The 17,235-nt window shown below is 42.6% G+C and overlaps 1 pseudogene; it reads right to left on the reverse strand.

Annotated features, from left to right (window-relative positions):
* Window positions 1-524: 524 nt before the first annotated feature.
* LOC137376726 (NLR family CARD domain-containing protein 4-like) lies at window positions 525-16,829 on the reverse strand (annotated as a pseudogene).
* Between the last annotated feature and the right edge of the window lie 406 nt (window positions 16,830-17,235).

Genomic DNA, 17,235 nt, shown 5'->3' on the forward strand with positions numbered 1-17,235 from the left:
ACAAGATTAAGGGGAGATCTAATTGAGATGTTTCAAGGAGTTGACAGGGTGAACGGAGAGAAACTATTTCCTCCGGTGGGAGAGTCCAAAACGAGGGGGGCAATTCTTTAAAATTAGAACTAGGCCATTCAGGGTTGATGTCAGGTGGCATTTCTCCACACAATGGGTAGTGGTCATCTGGAACTCTGTCCCCCAAAAGCTGTTGAGGCTAAGTCAATTGAAAGTTACAAAACTGAGACTGAAAGATTTTTGTCATGTAAGTGTATTAAGGGTTATGGAACAAAGCAGGTAGATGGAGTTAAATACAGATCAGCCCTGGTATAACAGGCTTGCGGGGACGAATGGCCTACTCCTGTTCATACGTGCCTTCCTATGTTCCTAAGGCCCATTTAGACCCAATAATTTATTTAAATTATAATAAAAAGACAACATTTTAATTAGTGAAAAAATAGTTCTTTTTTACAGTAAAGCAGAACAAAATTGACAGACACTTCAAATCCACTTCCTGATCATGACTTGTTCTGTCACTTGCATGTTTCTGTAAGCCTTAACTGAAATTCTCTTTTTTGGGTTGTTTTTGCATTCTTACTCATATTCAGGTCATTTTCATCAAACATCCATTTCATTAGTACAGCTTCCTGGATGAAATGGAGGCTTACTATCCACTGAACAAACTCTTTCACCAGGAGTGCTTCAGGATGTAATTCCATCTGGCTGCTAAAATCTAAGGATGTCAACCTGAAAAGGCCGCCTGTTTCACTGGATCTCAGGGCTCCAAAAAATGCAATCCAGCCTTTGGTGGTCACAGAATTCTCTGCCAGGTCCAAACACTGAAGGTTTTCCAGATGTCTGTTGATGACCAAGGAAGCTGAGGAAAAGAAATTCAACAAGTAGTAGATAAAATGATAAGTCTGCTAGGAATCTGAAACCAAAATAGAAAATGTTGACCTACATTGGCTCCTGATTCAGCAATGCCTCAGTTTAAAAATTCTCATCCTTGCTTTCCTCCATAGCCTCACCTCTTCCTATTTCTGTAACCTCCCACCCCTACAACCCTGCGAGATATTTGGGCTTCTCCAATTCTGTCTGCTTGAGCATCCCCAATTTTAATCACTCCATGTGCCTGCCTACTGATTTTTTCATGTTTGTGCTTTTGGCTAGGGCTGCTCATTATTCTGTCATTAACACTCTCTCTGCACTAATGCTTTGTCTTTCACCACACCATTAGCACACTCTTTACCTTTGCCCCATGATCTCCTTGTTAGTTAATCTCTCTGGCCCTCTATTCTATCACACACCTTCCCTTTTGTTCTCTTTTCCCCCACCTGCACTTTATTTTCTTAAAACCTATTACATTTCTAACCTTTGCCTGTTCTGATGAAAGGATCACTGATCTGAAACATTAACTCTGCTTCTCTCTCCACAGATGCTGCCAGATCTGCTAAGTATTTCCAGCACTTTCGATTTTTATTTCAGATTTCCAGCATCCGCAGTATTTTGCTTTTATTTTAATCACTCCACTATTGGTGGCCGTGCCTTCAGCTGCTGAGGCACTAAGCTTTGGAATTCATTCCCTACACCTCTCTGTCTTCCTTCTTATCTTTCTCCTCCCTTAAGACACTCCTTAAAACTTATCTCTTTGACCAAGCATTTGGTCATCTCTCCTAATATCTATTATGTAGCTCGGTGTCAAATTTTGTTTGATAACATTTCTGTGAAATGCTTGGGACATTGCATATGTTTAAAAGTGTTATATTAATGCAAATTGTTGTTGTAGGAAAAGGCCCAAGGTGCTTTACACGAGAATAATTTGTCAAAAATTGATTAACTCATTTTGAAGTTTCCAATCTGTCTCCTCAGATTCAGCTGCTTCTCCCATGTTGGTATCATCTGAAAATTTAACCAAATTGCCTAAATGCTTCAGAATCCAAATTGTCAATCTGATTCCTGGGGAATTCTACTCACCAATTGCTCCAACCCAATATAACTTCCTGCCCATCCTAGAGGCAATTTGTCACCTTGTTTCCATTAACAGATGTAAATGACAAACTTCTAAAATATGGAATACAATAAAGAGCAGGGGAGTTATACCAGATGGCTCGTCCAGTATTTATCCCTCAATCTACATAACAAAAACAGATTATCTGGTCATTATCGCATTGCTGTTTGTGGGAGCTTGCTGTGCACAAATTGGCTGCCACATTTCCTACATTACATAGTGACTACACTGCAAAAGTACTTCTTTGGCTGTAAAGTGCTTTGTGATAGCCTATGGTCATGATAGGCGCCAAATAAATGCAAGTCTTTTTTTTCCTTTTTTACGTTAACACTGAAACATGCTCCAATTATTGATGAATTGGTATACGTTTTGATGTGTGTTAACTTCATTGCACTTTTTTTAGTTAACAATGGCTACATTGGCACAGTGGCGCAGTGGTTAGCACTGCAGCCTCATAGCTCCAGGGACCCGGGTTCGATTCCGGGTACTGCCTGTGTGGAGTTTGCAAGTTCTCCCTGTGTCTGCGTGGGTTTTCTCCGGGTGCTCCGGTTTCCTCCCACAAGCCAAAAGACTTGCAGGTTGATAGGTAAAATTGGCCATTATAAATTGTCACTAGTATAGGTAGGTGGTAGGGAAATATAGGGACAGGTGGGGATGTTTGGTAGGAATATGGGATTAGTGTAGGATTAGTATAAATGGGTGGTTGATGTTCGGCACAGACTCGGTGGGCCGAAGGGCCTGTTTCAGTGCTGTATCTCTAATCCAAACATTAGTTCTTTCATCCTTCAGGTTTATCTTTTGATACTGATTCATGATACACAGTACTTTAGACCATGAAAGCCTGTTTGGAAGTTTGGGCCCTGGGAATTTAACTTACCCAGTAAGTTAAGGTCTAGGTCAGTCAGACTCCATTTCTGCAGACCTAGCTTTGTCACATTTGTTAGGCTTTTCAGCTGGATTGCCAGTTTTCCAAGGCAACTGTTGACATTGTGTCCAAAAGGCAACATCAGCACCTTTAAATCTGAGACAACTGTTAGCTGGTCAACTGCAGGAAAAAAAGTAAAGATTTTGTTACACATCTCCAGTTTATATACAAATATGCCAACTATAAAAACTATACATGCATGCACCATATTTCAGACATCACACCTCAAATCATCAAACTTCGGAATCTTAAAATTATAGCAGAGAAAGAGAGGAAGAAACCCAGTGACTTCCAGCTTGCTTTCCTGACATCTCCTCTCTCCAAGGACAGGAGCCAGAGATTTATTGGCAGCTTCCAATCTACAGAAATTTCACTCAGCAATGATATGGTGAAGGAGTGGGGAGTTGGACGAACTGGATTGCTGTTCAAAAGAGCCAGCGCAGACTTAATGGGCCGAATGACCCCTTTCTGTGCTGTACTAATCTATGATTCTATAATTAGCCTCCAACTGACCTCAGGATAAACCAATTTTAACCACTTCCCCAGATGGAGTACATGACTATGGGCTTGAAATAAACAAGCCATGTTAATCATAGCTCCATCCATATTTAGCAACCATTCTCCAATCTCAGACTAATCTGTGAGCAATGCCACAAGAGATCAGCCACCTAATTGAAAATGTGATGAATTAATTGTCTTGCTTACCTAGTTGACTGACTGCGTTGACTGCTTCCTCTGCTAGATTATTTCCTGATAAAGCAAGTACTGTCAATGTTTGTAAATTGTGGAGATTTTGAGCTGCGAATTAAAAGAGACAATGCAATAACTGAAACAGGCAGGAATATCTTCTTGAAAAGGAGGACAATTTATATTGCAGGGAGTTGGCTAAACGGTTCTCTGCCTAATTTTATTACACTGCCTACTGGAATTAAGCCAGGGAGCCCATGTAACTCCAGACGAATGTCCACCCTTCACTTCCCGTGTTAACATGTGAAGAATGACCATGGACTTAGCAGCGAGAATGATGCTACTACCAAGCAAGAGTTGCCAATTTAAGGAAGGGAGGAAGGAATGAAAGGACAAAATTGGAATGAAAGCCACAGCAACTCCTCCAAGCCAGTCTTCCTTGAAGATTCCATTAGGACTTACTACTTGAATGTGAATATTCAAATATTAACGGAAATAGGGAAGAAACACAATAAAAAAAACTATGGACCAAGTGTTATGACAGCTCTTTCTGTCAGACAGCAGGCGGCCAGTTTAATTTCTTGGAGGCTGCAGATGCCACTACTTAATTCTGCCACAAGTTGCTCAATTCCACTTCCAAGACCTGCCAGCTGGGATAGATGGAACACTGAGATACAGCTGAAGTTCTTCAGGCTTTCGGCTTGTTTTTTTAAAAAAGAAAATGCAAAATAAGTTAAGAAAAAGCAACACTTTAACTCCAGCAGACATAAGACAACAATAAAAAGCTGCCCGTAATTCAACACTGGCACTGAGTTTTCAGATTTACTGCCATTGTGTTATCCTTCAAGAACTGATGAGAATAAGGCACATACAGTGCCTCTGCCTAACTTATAAGCCCCAATTTTAACATGGGGTGGGACTATTGCCAATGGGAGCTGAGACCAATGAGAAACCAACCCAACCTTGGCATTGTGCATTCTGAGAGATTTCTATTTCTCATCCGAATCTTCCATCCGACACCAGCGGCCAAAAGTAGCTGGCCAGCAGGCAGGAGTGGCTTGTCAGGTGGCAGGTGATTGTTGCCAGGGACCTAAGGATTGGCTTCACTCCATGTACCTCCAGTTAAAATTGCAGTCAGGCCCTAATGACGTTATTGGAATTCAATCTGCATATTAAAAGAAGGACCCCTCTGGCTTCTAGTGGGTGTGCCTCTTGCTTGCTTGGAACACCAGGTTAAGTTAGGAACCTGTAGAAATACAGCACATGCTTAGTAGGCAAGATCCATCAGTGATTTTAACTGCTCCCCCCCCCCCACCCCCCCACCCACCTGTCTTCCGTCGGGAGGATAGGGTTAACATTGGCCTGATGAAATATAGGTAATGATGATGGGGGAGTTAGATTGAAAAGATCAAATGCTCCATGGGATTCAAGAAAGTGGGTAACTTTAACCTTTGGCGATAATGTCAAATGGGTGACATCAGATCGACTGTCCGTAATGAAAAAAAAATCAGGCAGTGCGTATAATGAGTGGCCGATCCTATATTGCTCATTTTACCCTATCACTGAAAGTTAATATTACACCAAGTTGCTTGTGCTGCTGGGACAAGGATGAAATGTTGTCTGTGAAACTCTAGAAAAAGGCTGAAAAGTGGAAATGTGGAGATATTCTAGACTTTTACTTGATATTTGGGAACAGGGAGCACTTTATCTCAAGAGATTAAATGGATGGGGTGTAATCCATGATACAGCAGACTAATGTAGTCTGTGGAGCTAGTAGGATGGAGGGACTGAATACCCTTTTTAGGATTCAAGCTGTCTTACATTTGATCCACACAGTGGTATTCTGACTTCAAAAAAAACCCCATTACATTTTTCGACATGCATACAAAGCAGCACTTCAAATTTCAGAGATGTGCACTTGCTTCATTCATCCACATGCATTCGGAGTCTACCTCTGGCTCAAGGGCAGGAAGGAAGTTTGTACCTTGGCCTCTGAGGTATAATGTTATCCTGGAGCTGAGAAAGCTTCTGCTCCAACACTGAGCATCTACTAATACACGTCTCAGTGGAGGCAAAGTAGTTGAACTGGAGGATGGGTTGACCATTGTATTTTGATAGTCAAAAATCAACTTTTCTGGTTGCAATTTATATAATAGATACACCAGATCTTTTTACATCTATTCCTTTGTAAATGATGTACAATTGCATTACATTAAGTTCTATGCAGGAAGGAACTGAGAAATTATTTGACAATTCGAATGTTTCTGTTTGACTGTGTGGAGCCAACACAGATTTAACCTGTTCACATGCGTCAACTAAGGTTTCAGTCAACAATACACTGATAAACATTGCCGTTCTTGATTCCGTGCTTCATTCTGAAACAGTCTGACACCAGCTATGTACATGAATAGTGGGTGGTTCAGAAATAAACAAGGTGACCCATGATTGCCATCCTTTGAAATGTTGAATGTTATTTGCTGTTAGTCGCTATAATGTCCACCGCATGCAAAACTGGATCAAGTTGACTAATGCTGCTGTAGCCCTTCGTGACCAATAAAATTTTGGTTTGAGTAACAAATTCCTAAAACCGCACTAAAATTACTGGACAGGATAACAACAATATAATTCTTTGGACCACTAAAAATCATTTTGATTAAGCAAATGCGCCAATACCTTTTTTTTTTAACATCAGTGTCATTCATTTTCACATTTTCTCGTAGTAGTTTTTCAATGTTTTTCAAGCAATGCATCCCATCAATGAATCCTCCTGAAAGAAAAAGTGGGAAGAAAGAAAGAGTTCAGAAATAGTTCCGATGGTGGGGACACTTTGTGCTGTGGTGTTACTTTATATATGATGCCTATATTACACTCAAATCACATCTCAGCTGCAATTAATACTTGCTCAATATCAAAAATCATAGGAATAAGATCAAAATTATAAATGTTCAATCAATTACAGCTGCCCCTTTTAACTAACTGTTTTATAATGGTACTTACATTGTCAGATATCTAGAAAACAACTTTGCAGGTTGCAATTTGCATAATAGATGGGGAGGCGGTGGCGCAGTGGTAATGTCACTGGACAAGTAATCCAGAGGCCCAGGCCAATGCTCTGGGGACGTGAGTTCGAATCCCACGACGGGAGATGGTGAAATTCGAATTCAATTAATAAAAATCTGGAATTAAAAGTTGGTCTAATGCTGACCATGAAACCACTGTCGCTTGTTGTATAAACCCATCTGGTTCACTAATGTCCTTTAGGGAAGGAAATCTGCCTTCCTTACCTGGTCTGGCCTACATGTGACTCCAGACCCACAGCAAGGTGGTTGACTCTTAAATGCCCTCTGAAATGGTCCAGCAAGCCACTCAGTTCAAGGGCAATTAGGGATGGGCAACAAATGCTGGCCTAGCCGGTGACGCCCACATTCCATGAACGAATTTTAAAAAAATAGATGCTTCTATATTTTCTGAATCACCCAGTTATTAAGGGGAAAAACCTCATCCAGATTCCTGTTGCTGATTATATCCCATACCTGTTCCTAATTGTTATCAGACCCTTGCTGGAAAGTGCTCATGAGTGGATACTGGAATAGGAGAAGATGCCCCATAGTCAAACAGCCTCCTGAAAATCTCTAAGTCTAATTTCACACATGAAAAATAGCCACTTGCAAAGGAACCAGAGTTTCCAGTGCCCGTGGAGCCATACCCAGGCATGTGTAAGCATCTTCAGGAGAGGAAGGGAGAAGACTCGCAGAACAATCTGTTTGCTGGATTACCTTCTCTTTGTTCTATTTGGAGATCATTCAACTGCAATGTTTTCAATTGGGACATCTTTACTATCTGTTGTTCATCTTCCTCAATTAATGGTGTGAATTCAATAATTAGATCCTGAACATTCTGTGCACAAGTATTCAGAATTTTATGGAGTTTTCCTGTGATTCCTTCACTCTTGCTTATATGTAGCATTAAAGACAAGGCAGAGCAACAGATTTTCCCAATGCATTTGATCTCCTTTGGCTTCATGCCTGGAGAATCTCTCAAGGTGACTTGCAATATGTTAAAAGTCTGATTCCAGGGTGTTTCATAGAAAAGTTTAATGGCTGGTTCAGGTATTAGGGTCTGAGTTACAGGCTGCAATTGATTTTCACTCTCAGGTTTTTTGATTTCATTTCCATTTGAAGAAGAGGAGTTTCCAGAAAACCCAAGCTGAATGAGATCTAAAGCTCTTAAACAGGTTGGCAAATGTTCAAAGAAGTAGAAGAGGTAATCTGCATTATAATGAGAATTGATATGGAGTATTTTGCCCTGAAGAAAGATCTCAAACTCTGTAGCTAGAGCAGATTCAGAACGGCTTTCATCGACAAAGGTCAGGCAACGTTCAAGTTTAAGTTTCTCCACTTCCTCTGAACTTTGCATCTGTGTTTCTTCATTCACAATCTCCTGGTATTCATCTATAAACTGTAAGAGTGTTCCATGGTCCTTAACATTTGTAATGTGCTTGATTACTTCAGCTGCAGCATCTTTGGATGATTCACAGGTTAACAGAAGTAGATTCTGGTATTTGAAGGTGATGTGTGAAATAGTACTTATTTTCTGTAAGTACATCTGCCCTTTGGAAACCTCTGTCGCTGAGCTAGATGTCGGCAGTTCATGTAATCTCCTGCCTGCTGTGTACTCCTGAAAAGATTTGTGGAAGATTCGGTAAAATGGCTGAAGTCTTTGCACAGCATATTTATTCAGGAGGCCTGCAGCCAACAGCAGCCTTTCCTCCTTCTGAAATGACAGTCTGCTATATTAAAATCAAATTTAGACTTAAAGAATCCATCCAAAGCCAAGTCTCCACAATGCTTTATGCTCTCAATGACCTATTCTTCTGGCAAGTCTCTGGTTTTGTAGTGATTTTTATTGATCATTAGCTTGTGCAAGGTATGGAACAATGCTGTTTGTGTCTTTGGAATGAAGTTATCATCTCCCATTTGAATGGCGCATGCGATTACTATGAAGAGTGGAGTCTTCGTCATCTCCTTCATCGTGCATGATTGCTCAAGTTGGTTCAACAAACTCTTGGCCAAGGATTCCTCCAGTACATTTTCAATCAGCATTTGAGCACTGTTGTAACTTAGGTTTCCTATTTTCACTAAGAGATCAGCATAGCTTCGAACCTGGCTCAGGGACTCAGTCTGTGTTATTAAAACCAACATTGCGTGTACTGGGCATTCTTTGTGAAAAGCCTGGCAGTCTCAAGGTAGTCCTGGGGCTTAAACTCATCAAAACCATCCAAACAGAAGAGCACATTTTGTTCCAGGAGCCCTATAGTTTTCATGAACATCAAACTATCCAGGTTATATAGTTCCCTAAGCAACTGTTCACAGATGCTTTCATACAGAACCTTCTGCATACTCCTGAGGCTAATAAAGAAAACCAATTTAAAACAATTGAGTGAGAGGTGCTTTCCAGAAGCCCAGAGAGATGCAATCCTCTTCAGAAGAGTTGCCTTTGCCAGCTTCACCTTCAATCACTGTGAGGTTCCTTAGTTCACCCAATAGATCCTGGAACATTAGTTGGCCTATCGTGCGGTTGTTTGTATTTTTTTTCCAGAACACAGCATTAGAGAATGTGGTTTCTAAATCGAAAATGATGTCTATTTCCTCACCAAGGGGATTAAACTTTTGAAAAGCTGAAGAGAGATAGAGGTTCCTTAAATCTTCTGCGATCATTTCGACATCCTTCTCTGTGTATTTTTTGATGCTGGTTATTTTGCCTTCGTGGACAAAATGGAAAAAATGAATTAGTTACTTAGTTTGCAAGTAGTTAGAGCACATTTTACCATAATAAGGGAAGAATTGCTCTGGTTTCTGTGTGTTTTGACACTGTACATACATTCATGAAGGTAGCTTTTTGTCTATGGTTGTAGCGAAGTCAAAAAAATTGTATTTCTGGATTGCTAGAAATACTGATGAAGCAAATGTGCATAAATGCATTTTCAATATCAGTACACAGAGTGATTCTTCCTCCTAAATTGTCAGATGGACATTGGTGTAACAGACAACAAGGAAAAGGCTTGAATTTGGAGGTGCAGATGTTTTACATAATGGAAGATTAGGCAGGGATGATCACATGTCTGTAAATGGTGTGGGGACAGGAAGAGAAGCCATTGCAGGAGATTCTCTGGCTACTATTGTGGAACCAGGTGAAGACAGTCCCTCCGAGCTGGATAACGGAGGAAAGGCAACAAAGGGGGATGGCGTGGTCAACTGTGTCAAAGGCTGCAGACATGTTGAGAGGATGATGGATGATGCATAATGGATGTCATTTGTGACTTTGATTAGGGCCATTTCAGTGCTGTGGAGTTGAGGGAAAGATGGGCATGGATTTGTTACAAAGCTGTAAGTAGGTGTTCCTTGTGATGGAGAGGATGTGGGGTTGGATGCTCAGCTCAGAGTCAAACAGAGGTTGCGAGCAGTATGGCAAATGTACAGGGTATGACAGAGCAAGTTGTTATACTGGTGGAGTAGTGAGGATGAGAGATGATCTGAAATGTAGTGAGGCTGAGAGCATTTAAAGCTGATGCAAGACAGTTATGCAGAAGATCAAAGGAAGCAAAGATTATAAGTTGAGAACTTGGAGAAGGACTAAGAAGAAAGTGCGAGAAGAATAAGTTTAGTCTTTCTGGATGTATAGAAAAGAGAGATGAGAAGGTTGTCTGAGATCTCAAGCTCCTTTGTGATAATGAGATTTTGAAGAGGACAAAAAAGGGGAGTTATGATGAAGATTGATATCACTGAAATAAGGAGTTGCTCACTGCAGCGATTAAGCATGGGCGTGAGAGAGGCTATTTCAGCCAGAAAAATAACAGGGCTTAGACAGATGATAGATAAGGAGAATTTTTGAGTAGGCGTGGGCAGGTCTACAAGAAAATGACATGTTCAAATGTGGATTAAGAGGTGGAAAAATAAGAGATTAGGTCAAGGTGGGATTTCAGATGTTAGCCATGTCACTGTCATGATTTGGAGGATGGATGTAGTAAAATGAGAAAATAGGTTGGGAGGGGTGGTCTATGAGGGGGAAGCATTTCCATCATTACATAAGGCCTGGAATGTTGACACACTCCTCTGCAGTAAGGTTGTGGATAAGGAGTCATAACCGAGGAAGCAGATATTTTGAAGAGAAACAGGTGGTGTTGAGGAGCAGAGTAACCTGCTTCTGAGGTAACAGAGAGATGAGGTAGTAAATGAGGCTGTGGGGCTAAGAGAGGTGAAGAAACAACAGAGGCTGAACAGGAGAGGAGTACCGTGAGACAAGGAGGGAGGAAAGTACAGAGGTGGGAGATCTTCGGTGCAGGGCAACAGTCAGTTTGTGCATGCAGGTGAAACATGGCTCAATAAGTTAAACTAGGACATAGCAGAGAATAACAAAGCAAAAACAGTATTGACAGCAAAGGAAACTAAGTGCAATAGGACGCGGAGATGAAAATTTGTTGGGAATTTTTTCATGCTTTCCTGCCAGGAAGTAAGAAGAAGTAGAGTCTATTGGGACAGACAAAGAAATAGAATTTAGATGATCAGAGTCTAGGGGTGTTCTCTCAGGTCACAATCCAGAGAATGACCATGGAGTAGTAATCCTGGAAGATGCCAATGTTTTGATTAATAGTAAGATAAATTATTAATGCCTTTATCTTTCCAAAATTGTCTCAGTAGCCCCACCCCCCCCACCCCCCCCAGCCATGTAAGACAAAAATTGTAATTGTAATGTACAAAAAGGTTGGACAACCCTGCAATAGATGGTCTTAGTGATGGCGTGAATATATAAACAGAGAAAATAATTGGTAGGAAACTAAAATATTAATACATGTAAAAATACTAGACTTGGCAATGATTACATTCTCATTTTTATGTGTTGGAAATGCTCTCACCCACTTGTCCATTTCAGGTCCTCAAAGAAATATTGGTCGTAGTGCTTGAGGTAGTCCAAAATGAGATTGCATGCAGCTGTCTCCTTGTTCTCCATGTACCCAAGAATCAACATCGCTTTCTCCTGAGATAGTGCTGTTCCCAGAATCAAATCTTTTTCTTCGATGTTCAGAATGCCTTTGCTGTAAAGTTCATCAACCACCTGGTTGATTATCTGTCTTCCCATTCATTGAACTAGTTCAGAACGATGTTCTCAAATGAAATCCACTGGAAGATGATTGACAAGGATAGCACAAGGTTAGAAAGGATTCCAGATAAATGGAGAGTTCAGTTAGTTATAGGTGGTGGAATGTATCATTGGTGACAATAGCTATTACAGACAAAGGAAGCTTGATATATTCAGTATGTTCTTTTGGAAATGGCTATTAACTACTTTTGTCAGGCTGAATCTTATGATCAGTGTGAACATTTACTATAGACATGTACCCACCGCTGTCACTAGCATTCCATAAGGGGAACTAACTGGATAGCACTTTCAAAGAGCCAGCAGAGGCACGATGGGCCAAAAGCCCTTCTTCATAATGGAGAGTGTGTAAAACTTTGGACCTATGTTCTCTTGAAGGAAGTTGTTGGGGCTGAAATTCTGTGGGGGGTGTCCTTCAGTCTCCCATTGTTTTACCAATGAAACCCTCAAGGGAACAGCAAAACCACTTGCGACTTACAGCAGGAGACTAGCAAATATCTGCGGAATTTCAGCTCTGTTGTCCTTCTAAACTTGGGTTATATTTGGCAAGCACATTTTTAGCTGTGTAATACTATCGTGATATGCCGGTGGTTACAGATCTGTTGCTTGAAAGGACAACTTGAGACGATGAGTTGAGTATCACACAAAAAGTGCACTGGATTAACTGTGACTTTTTTTCTATTGTGTATACATGCATGATAGTGGGAATATATACAATATGCATGCGTTACATATTGGATGATCCAGTAGTCTAATAGCAATTTAAGAAAAGACTTTTAAAGAAAACGTAAGTTGTTGAAATGCCCCATCAGAATTCCACTATCTAAAGTGTTAGAGGGGAGGGATGAATGAATCTTAATGAAGGGATACCAGGCAGGTCGGCTGCATAGGAGGTACCCTAAGTCCAAAAGGCTATTGGGGCCCGAGAACCCCATTAACGTATAAAAAGGGGCTTTCTGACAGAAGCAGGTAGACGCTTTTGGCGGCCAGAGTTAGACTTCTTTTAAAATGGTACCAGCCACATCTCCAAATAAGATACATGTTTATTAGGCCTAATGGCCTTTTCCTGTTCAAAAAAGTTATCATGCTGTATGGGGTGGGAAAGTTATCAGCTGTTTATGAGTCCATAAGCTGCTTTGTAGATTTTTCATACCCAGCTGCCTATTCTACCGCCCACCACCAGCTACTCGGGGCAACTGGGGATGAGTGATACATTGTCAGCGATGTATTACCTGAGAATGTATAAATAAATTCTTTTTAAATGGGTCAGCATTTCCAGTGACTCTACTAGGGTATACAAATGCCTGACTAACATGATTGTTTCATGTTTCCTCAGAACCACGCCACCCATATTATGGGCTGGATTTTGTGCTGGAGGCGGGGCTGCCGGCGCCAGGCCGAAAAGGCAGGGGGAACCCTGCTTCTGCCTTTTTGTGCCCCTCCCCAGAACGAACCAACGTTTTTAGGAGGCGGGATCCCTATCCCTTGACAGATTTTAAAGGAACAGGGATCCTGCCTCCAAGAGCTGCCAGCCAAACAGAGAGCCAGCAGCTCAGCAGTATCAGCAGCACCAGTGGGAGTAGTGGCCACTGCCGGTACTGCAGAGGCCTTGGACCCTGGCTCAGTGCTGGAACCCCAGAACAGAGGTAAGTGAGGCATAGTCCACGGGGTCAGTCTGGAAGGCCCCGGCAAGGGCGTGATGGGGAGTGGTCATTCAGTCCAGGAGGAGGAGGGCCCCAGGGAGTAAAGTTTCTCCCGGTGGCGGTCCTCCGTGGGCCACAAATTGCACACAGAGGAGGGACCCCCGAAAGCCCGGAGGTAGAGCGCCTCATTTTACAAGGTGTCCTCCCCGTGCGGTGGACCCCCTCCCACCATTGGTAAGATCCCAGTGGCGGTGGGAAGAGGCACCTAATTGGCTGTTAATAGGCCACTTTGGGGTCTCAAATGGCCTCTGGGTGGGAAGATCATCATTGGCCTATCTTGCCCCCGGGAAGATCACTGGGCGACGGGGAGGCAATGGGCTGTCTGCCCCACCGCCTCCCCCCTGCCACCCATCGCGATACTCTGTGCTCCCCACCCCCAACTCCAACTTTGGGCAGGGGGGAGGGTGGGGAGAGCTGCAAAATCCTGACCTATGTTTCTGCTTTCAGGCCACAATGAATCATTAACAGGAGGCAACACCTAAAGATGGTCTGTTAATCTTGAGATTGTCTGAAAAGGCCTTTGTGGACGTAAAGTGCGATGAGCACACTGAAAGAGTGGGATTAGTTAAAACCATGGGCTTCCCACTAGCAAAGAACTAAGATCATACCAACTGTCTTGCTTATAGATACTTACTGGTGTCATACAGTCACTGAAGAACTTTTGATGATTTGAACAAGTCATGGCAGAAGAGCTGTATCTGAAATATAAGACAATAAACATTTTTAACAATAGCCTAGTGTAACGTGTTCTCAACCAACCAGCAAGTGCACATGATCATAAGTTTCACTCTTGAATTAAAATGTTGGAGTTCAGGATCTTGTCAGTTCTCAAAACAAACTTCAATGAATTACTCAGTTGGTAAATGCAACGCTAAGTCAAAAAGACCAGCAAGAACAACATTTACATTTATATTTATTTTTATAGTGCCTTTAATGTAGTAAAATGCCCCAAGACACTTATCAAACAAGACTGACACCCAGCTATATAAGATGTTAATTGGCTGTATAGGCTAGCAAGAGAGACCAGAAGCCTCCATGTTTAATTTTTGGTTTCTATTCAGTTAGCTGATCTCAATCAGTGGGCTGGATTTTATGGGCACCCCCCCAAGGCAGGATCAGAGCCGGGGGTGGGGGGCCACGGAGATTCGCGATGGGTGGCGACAAAGTGGGGGGTGGTGGCGAGGTGAACGGCCCATCACCCAGCGATCTTCCCAGGGGCCGGGAGAGGCCGACTATGGCCTTCCTGCCCCGGGGCAAACTGAGTCCCTTTAATGGCCTATTGGCCAATTAGGGGCTTCTTCTCGCCCCACTGCCGCTGAGATCTTACCAGTGGCGGGGAGTGATGGGGGAACTCCGCCTTGCAGGGAGGACACCTTGGAAAATGAGGTGCCCTCCCTGTGAGCTTGGGGAGGGGGTTCCCTCCTCCGTGGGCAATTTGTGACCCACAGAGGACCCCCACCGGAAACAATTCACTCCCCTAGGACCCCCTCCCCCTGGACTGCAAGACCACCCCCTCACCGGGGCCTTCTGGACTGGCCCTGGTGACCGAGCCTCACTTACCTTGAGTCCGGGGATCCACTGCTGGGCCTGGGTCTAAGGCTTCTGCAATACCAGTAGTGGCCACTGCTCCCGGTGGAGCTGCCAATACAGCTGAGCTGCTGGCCCTCTGATTGGCTAAAAGCTCATGGAGGCAGGATCCCTGTTTTTAAAGGAGCAGTGATCCTGCCTCCTGAAACTTACATTTAAAAATACTGCAGGATCACTCTGGGGGCCACGAAAATGCAGAGGCAGGGTTCCCGTTGCCGTTTCGGCTTGGCATCAGGAGCCCTGCCTCTTACACAAAATCCAGCCCAACGTGCCAACAGAGCTACGACAATCAGGGGTAGTGACTTGTATAAAACATTGGGGAAAGAGGGCAGAGAGGTATTGCATATGCACAATCCGGATTAACCAAGATATTCAAAATAAATATAACATTTAATACAAGGGTTAGGCTCACTGTACCTCTCTACAGTATTGTGCTTTGGAAACTGCACAGAGATTGTCATGTGTTTTTTGTGTTGTCTTACGCAACACAATGAGGTACGTGGATTCCAGTTTCTTTGAAGATCTCTAAATAGTTTATTAACAGCTAAACTAGCATATACAATACAGAGCAAACATCCTTTGTCTAGGATGTTACATTTGTAGAGTGACTATGGCCTCCAGTCACGTGACTATGTCCTGGTACTTAGCTCATTAGCATACTGAGTTCTTAAAGGACCATCACTCTTGAAGTGATCATACAACAAAGATCATCAGCAATTGCTGAAAAGTGCATTCTTGGCCCCTAACAATCAGTTGGATGTACAGGCAGAATCCTGAAATTTGGTTAAGAACATAGGTACAGGAGTAGGTCATTCAGAGCCTCCAGCCTGTTCTGCCATTCAATTAGAACAGGGATGATCTATATCTTAACTTCATCTATCTGTCCTCATTCTGTAATCCTTAATGCCCTTGCCTAACAAAAATCTATCAATCTTGGTTTCAAAATCTTCAATTGATGCAGTCTCAACAGCATTTTCTTTTGAGGTGGGGGTGGGGGGGGGGGGGGAAGAGAGTTCCAGATTCCACCACACTTTGTGTGATGAGGTGCTTCTTCACATCACCCCTGAATGGCCTGGCTCTAATTTTAAGGTTATGCCCCCTTGTTCCGGACTCAACCCACCAGAGGAAATAGGTTCTATCTCCTCTGTCAAATCCTTTAATCACCGTAAAACCTCAATTACTCCTTAATCTTCGAGACTCAAGGGAATGCAAGCTTATGCAATCTGGCTACATAATTTAACCCCTTTAGCCCACTAGACTGCCTTAGAATGAAAGGATTCCAGGAGCGGGAAGGGAAATAGGTATAAAGATACATGTTTGCAGCGCTGATGATCACACTCAAGCTGAACACTGATTACATGGATCTCTTTTCTATTACTATATAGTGCTGCATCAATTAAGGGCCCATTAGAGCAATGTGGGCTCCATCAATGATACCCTGGGAAAGTAAGCCAACCAGGAAAAGAACAACAGATATCGCAGGTTGTGAATTCAAGACCACGGCATGTTGATGCACTTTCAAATAATGTGTTTGCCATACTCAGTATACATCATTGCGCAGCAGGTTTGGACACATTGTTGGTTTCTATACTGATGCTGTCTTGGTCAAATACCCATCCTGCATGTTCTATAATCGTCGAGTTAACCAAAATCTCCTGCTTGTACTGTATCCCACATCAAGTCCTGCGCACCCCTCACTCCTGTCCTCGCTGACCTGGATTGGCCCCAATGCTTCTAATTTAAAATTCTTATCCTTATGTTTACATTCCTTCATTCCTTGTGCCTGCCTATCTTTGTAACCTCTTGCAGCCCTCCTGGGGTAGAATTTCCCGGATTGGCAAAATTGGCATTTTACGACAATAAAAACTCTCATTGTCGATATTGCCGTCAGCAATTCATGGCAGAGTTGGTGAATGCTGAATGTTGGAGAATGAAGGCATCGTGGCAGCTTGTCGGATGCTCGACATTAACGTGGAGAGTCCTAAGAGAGGAATTACTGATGATCTGTGCATTCAAAGAGTGCAAGAATTTCCTGATTATGAAAGTGGCAGTGCCTTATGGGCCTTCAGCACCACATGCATGGTATGAATGGCCCTCTACACTCTGGGGGGCTGATACCATTTTAATAACCATGTCCCTTTGCTTTGCAGGTGACAACCCATATTGCATAAAGTTAGATG

Source organism: Heterodontus francisci, chromosome 13, assembly GCF_036365525.1.
Source record: "Heterodontus francisci isolate sHetFra1 chromosome 13, sHetFra1.hap1, whole genome shotgun sequence".
Lineage (NCBI taxonomy): Eukaryota > Metazoa > Chordata > Chondrichthyes > Heterodontiformes > Heterodontidae > Heterodontus > Heterodontus francisci.